A 6,700-nucleotide genomic window follows, 5' to 3' on the forward strand; every position below is an offset into this window, starting at 1 on the left:
TTATATTTTATTCAGTGTAGATTAAATAGGAACAAAAATTTATAGAGTAAATGTGTGTTGTGACACTGCGAAGTAGGCAGTCTCCCTGGTATGATGACCCGTATGTTTCCAGACTAGGGGTGGGCGGTATGCCTGTATGAACGTGAATACCGGTATGACGTTGCGCCGTGATTTGGATTTTGCCATATTGTGCATATCATGATACATTTATTAAATTTATGAAATAAGACTTTTGTTTCGATCTAAATTTCAGCCAAGTGATGTGGGCTAGTTCAAATTGTTAATTTGACTAAAAACAGCCTTTTTTAGCAAAGAAAAAAACTAGAAGCATGGATGTTACATGCTATCTGCCTGACAATTAAAGTCAAAACAAGCATGCGCAACAGCAGAGTAAGAGAACATTTAGTGAAGTAAACTCCTTTTGTTAGCGAAAGTATCCGAAAATCAAGCGCAAACATGTAAGCAAGCATTGAGGATGACTGAAGACAAGGAAAATAACGCTATTGAGGTTGATTTGCAGGAGGACAATGAATTGGTAAAAAAAAAAGCTTGCCTCTGCCATTTGGAACTGGTTTGGCGTTAAGATATCCGACCTCGACCAAAAAACAGTACCGTTTGTTGTGTCGACGCATTGTGCTAGCCAAAAGGTGGAAACACCAGCAATCTTTTTCACCACCTGAAAACCCTGCATGTGCGCGTATATGAAGAATCTACCGGAATGCGAGCAACAAATTCCTGGATCAAGTCCCAAGACATCTTCAAACCAGGCCCACACTCAGCTATCACTCAAGGCATCATTTGTTAGTGGCACTCCCTATGACAAGACGAGCTAGAATCACATAGTGAAAGACATTGTATTGGTTTAATCTGTGGAGAAAGACGGTTTCAGAAAGTCGATTCGAACTCTAGACCCAAGATACAGTGAGGGAAAAAAGTATTTGATCCCCTGCTGATTTTGTATGTTTGCCCACTGACAAAGAAATGATCAGTCTATAATTTTAATGGTAGGTTTATTTGAACAGTGAGACAGAATAACAACAAAAAAATCCAGAAAAACGCATGTCAAAAAGGTTATAAATGGATTTGCATTTTATTGAGGGAAATAAGTATTTGACCCCCTCTCAATCAGAAAGATTTATGTCACCCAGGTGTCTTTTATACAGGTAACGAGCTGAGATTAGGAGCACACTAAAAGGGAATGCTCCTAATCTCAGTTTGTTACCTGTATAAAAGACACCTGTCCACAGAAGCAATCAATCAATCAGATTCCAAACTCTCCACCATGGCCAAGACCAAAGAGCTCTCCAAGGATGTCAGGGACAAGATTGTAGACCTACACAAGGCTGGAATGGGCTACAAGACCATCGCCAAGCAGCTTGGTGAGAAGGTGACAACAGTTGGTGCGATTATTCGCAAATGGAAGAAACACAAAAGAACTGTCAATCTCCCTCGGTTTGGGGCTCCATGGAAGAACTCACCTCGTGGAGTTGCAATGATCATGAGAACGGTGAGGAATCAGCCCAGAACTACACGGGAGGATCTTGTCAATGATCTCAAGGCAGCTGGGACCATAGTCACCAAGACAACAATTGGTAACACACTACGCCGTGAAGGACTGAAATCCTGCAGCGCCCGCAAGGTCCCCCTGCTCAAGAAAGCACATATACATGCCCGTCTGAAGTTTGCCAATGAAGATCTGAATGATTCAGAGTACAACTGGGTGAAAGTGTTGTGGTCAGATGAGACCAAAATGGAGCTCTTTGGCATCAACTCAACTCGCCGTGTTTGGAGGAGGAGGAATGCTGCCTATGACCACAAGAACACCATCCCCACCGTCAAACATGGAGGTGGAAACATTATGCTTTGGGGGTGTTTTTCTGCTAAGGGGACAGGACAACTTCACCGCATCAAAGGGACAATGGACGGGGCCATGTACCGCCAAATCTTGGGTGAGAACCTCCTTCCCTCAGCCAGGGCATTGAAAATGGGTCGTGGATGGGTATTCCAGCATGACAATGACCCAAAACACACGGCCAAGGCAACAAAGGAGTGGCTCAAGAAGAAGCACATTAAGGTCCTGGAGTGGCCTAGCCAGTCTCCAGACCTTAATCCCATAGAAAATCTGTGGAGGGAGCTGAAGGTTCGAGTTGCCAAACGTCAGCCTCGAAACCTTAATGACTTGGAGAAGATCTGCAAAGAGGAGTGGGACAAAATCCCTCCTGAGATGTGTGCAAACCTGGTGGCCAACTACAAGAAACGTCTGACCTCTGTGATTGCCAACAAGGGTTTTGCCACCAAGTACTAAGTCATGTTTTGCAGAGGGGTCAAATACTTATTTCCCTCATTAAAATGCAAATCATTTTATAACATTTTTGACATGCGTTTTTCTGGACTTTTTGGTTGTTATTCTGTCTCTCACTGTTCAAATAAATCTACCATTAAAATTATAGACTGATCATTTCTTTGGCAGTGGGCAAACGTACAAAATCAACAGGGGATCAAATACTTTTTTCCCTCACTGTACGAGATCCTGAGTCATAAATACTTCAGCAAAACACTGGGACAGAGTTGCCAACGAAATCCGTAACGCTGCATTCTTCTTTACCACTGTCGACTTATGGTCAAGCCGGACCACAGAGCCATACATTAGCCTCCCGATTCATTACATTGATGGCAACTGGAAGCTGCAAAGCAAAAGCCTTCAGACCTCTTATTTCCCAGACGACCACACTAGAGAAATAATTGCAGCTGGGCTGAGAGAGGCACTTTCATCCTGGAGCTTGAAAGAGTCTCGTCAAGTATGTATGACTACCGACAGCGGATCGAACATGATCAAAGAATTGGAGCTGAACAAATGGAGAAGACTACGGTGTTTCAGACACAGGCTACACATTGCTATTGGTAAGTTTCAACATCCAAAACACAGAGCTAGTTAGAAAAATAGCATAACTTAAAAACAACATAACTTGAAATGCAGAATAACTATTGTCCTCCTTATTTCCTGTGTTTAAAGTTATAGCTGACTACACTGCCTGATCCTTCTTATAAGTTAAGCCAAATATATACAGCTATGCAAATCTATAGTATTTGTAAATGTGTGCAATATCCAAACATTATTGTTTTTATTTTTAATTTATACATTAGCCTATGGTTTCAATATATGAATCCATCCTCTCAATAAATAGCCTACTCAATAAATGATCCCGTTTCTAAAACAACATAGCTCTCTTAATCACAACAGTTGTATGTAAATCTATAGATGGATTACATTTGTAATCATGTCCAGTGTCCATGCTGTAAATTGTTGTAATTACAGCAGATGCAATGTTATTTTTATTGAATAATTGTGATTCATATGTAATTCTTTTTCACCTTTTTATTTTTCCAGAGAGGAGTGTCCAAAATGAATCTCGGGTTTCCCGGGCCACAGGAGTGTGCAAGAAAGAGGTCAGCACATTTTCCTATAGTTGGAAGAAGCAGAAGGTCCTGACAAGTGCACAGGATAAACTGAGCCTCCCCCTGCACAAGCTCATCATGGAATCCCTGGCAAGGTGGGGATCTCGCCTGCAGATGATGGAAAGAGTCCTGGAGGCAGACAAAAAAAACACAGCACCTTGTACCCTCCTGGCAAGACATTGAGGTCTTTGAATCTATCACAGTAGCACTTAAGCCCCTCCAGGATTTCACAGATGACCTGTCAGGAGAGACATACGTGAGTGTGTCCTATCTAAAGCCCGTCCTCCATTTGTTCAAGACGGAGGTTCTGAAATCAAATGAGGGCAAAGCCAAAACTGACCCGAAAGATTAAGATGAGGGTCCGAGATTACCTGAATGACAAATACACCGACCCTAAAACAGATGAGCTGCTCACCATGGCTACCTTTCTGGACCCAAGGTTTAAGACCACCTACATCATCACTGAGAAGCTGGTGGAGGTGAAGGTGAGAGCTGCCTCAGAGACAGAAGCCCTCTTGGTAGGGAACACAGATGTGGAAGACTTCTCTCATGAAGAAGACCAGAGTGAGAGAGAGAGAGAAAGAAGCTGCCACTGCTCCACAATCAGCAAAGAAGACCAAGAGCCTTGGGGGCGTTTTTAAGAAAACCAGTAGTGCACCGGTCTTAAGAACCCAGAGACAGGTCATCGAGCAAGAGCTGGTCAGCTACACTCTGATGGCAGCAGACAGTGAGGCTGATCCTTTGGAGTGGTAGCGAGTTCACGCATCCAACTTCCCACAAGTGAGTTGTCTGACAACTCTGTCTGAAATACTTATCCATCCCTGCCACAAGTTCACCCTCTGAGAGAGCATTTAGCACTGGGGGCAATGTGGTCACATGCAATTTTCTCTAAATCCCAAGTACTTTAAATATTTGTTTATTTAATTTTACTGCATATTTGTTTTCATATACCATTTTAAGTTTCATGTTTGCACAGGTTTACGCAAAGTAAAATAATGTGCAATGCCCCCTTTCTGTTTCTATAATGTTAAAAGCAATATTATGTAATTTATTAACTTTGAAGGGCTCATAACATGTACAAAAAAATAATAATAATAAATAAAATGGTACAGTATATTGTGATATGTTATCGTCCGGACAGTGGAAAATATTGTGATATGAATTTGTTCATATCGTCCAACCCTAGTCCAGACAAGGCATTCTCACTCACACCTCACTCCATCAAGATCTGACCCAGCTCATTACATGCCTAGGAACAAAAAGACGACCCAACATACATTATTGAGTTGGTGAGGATCTGATGATGTATGTTTTACAGTCAGGAAATAAGTGATGTTAGTAGTCAAGTCAGAGTTTATTTGAAGGGTTGGGTATAATTTGTGGAACGTTCCAACAGGAATTTGTTCCAAAAACGTAGTAAATAACAAGATTGCCAACAAACAACGCATACAAAGTTATATAGTGGTAGAATAAGATACCGCAGTGGGCAATTTAATTATGTTTTTCACTCACCACGTTTATTCTGAAAATGTCGGTCCTTACTCTGGTAACCTATGGACAAACATTAAGAATAAGCTACAGTGAGGGGAAAAAGTATTTGATCCCCTGCTGATTTTGTACGTTTTCCCACTGACAAATAAATGATCAGTCTATCATTTTAATGGTAGGTTTATTTGAACAGTGAGAGACAGAATAAAAACAAAAAAAATCCAGAAAAACACAGAAGTGTCCACTTAATTTGAGGGCTGAGGAGTATACACTTCCAGGGCAAGGGGGGAGGAAGGAAGGAAGGATTTTTAAATGGACCGCCCTTGCCCGGAAATTCGTGTTTGAAATGCAGCCCAGTACTGACAGTTATGCTCTTAGAAGAGCAAAATCTAGGTCTAGTTGAGCGGCAGTGCTGATAGTTCACTTGAGCTGCTCCTAGACCAGCAACATCAAGATAACACAGTACAGTTCTGCTCTTAGAGCAGCAGAAGATCCAGTTGACTCAAACTACTCTTAGAGCAGCAATACCTACTGTGGTTGACACAGTTATGTTCCAAGAGCAGCAGCACTCTCTGTTCATTCATGCTGCTACTACTAGAACAGCAACATATTTAGCTGGCTAGTTAGCCTGCAGGCTTAAAGTGTTAACTTTTTTTTCTTTTTTTTAAAGTGTTTACTATTAAGCTAGCTTGGTAACCTAAGGCTAAAACTGTTGAACAAGCTAGCTATACTTAGCTTGCTAGTTAGCAGGCTTAAATTGTTTGCTAGCTTGGTAACCTACTGTAAAACTAAAACTGTTGAGCTAGCTTGGTAATTGTTGGCTAGCTAACATTAGCTAGAAAAACATTTTAGCAAACTAACTTCAGCTTGCATCACATTTAGAATTTAATAAATGATTTAGACTAGCTGGAAACAGGACATGAATGTGCAAAATAAATGATTTAGACTAGCTATATTCAACTTACCTTGGTTTGCTTACTTGCTCCTGCAGAATTTTTTTCTTGATCTTCACTTTTCACCCTCAAATGCTTTCGAAACCCATCAAGTGACACATCTACTCCTCCACCTACTCTTAGTTTGATATTTTTCTTCTTCTATGATATAATGGCGGTCCGCAAACCAACGTTAAAGGTGCATGCCGCCAACTACTCCGCTGGAGTGTGTTGCCAATCATGGTTTACAACATTTCTAAATCCTCCTACCTAACTCAGTACTTCTGAGAAAATAAAAAAAGAGCCCTACTAACTTCTAATAAACCTTAAAGCTCACACCAATCCCAAAATGTCTTCCAACCCCATCCAACATCAATGACCTTACTCTTCAATCTGTCCCTCTCTTCAACATACTTACAACAATATAACAACACGTTTCATCTACCATACACTCCAGACACAAACCATTCACATGCTTGCCAACAGATATAATGACGAGTTCAATGTACAATGTCCTAAGCGCAATCGAGCCAACACCACCTCTTCCTTCCTAATCTTTTTTATTTTTTATTTATTTATTTCACCTTTATTTAACCAGGTAGGCAAGTTGAGAACAAGTTCTCATTTAAAACTGTGACCTGGCCAAGATAAAGCAAAGCAGTTCGACACATAAAACAACAGAGTTACACATGGAGTAAAACAAACATGCAGTCAATAATACAGTAGAAAAATAAGTCTATATATAATGTGAGCAAATGAGGTGAGATAAGGGAGGTAAAGGCAATAAATAGGCCATGGTGGCGAAGTAAATACAATATAGCAAG

The sequence above is a fragment of the Salmo trutta genome, chromosome 5 (genome assembly GCF_901001165.1).
Source record: "Salmo trutta chromosome 5, fSalTru1.1, whole genome shotgun sequence".
Classification (NCBI taxonomy): Eukaryota; Metazoa; Chordata; class Actinopteri; order Salmoniformes; family Salmonidae; genus Salmo; species Salmo trutta.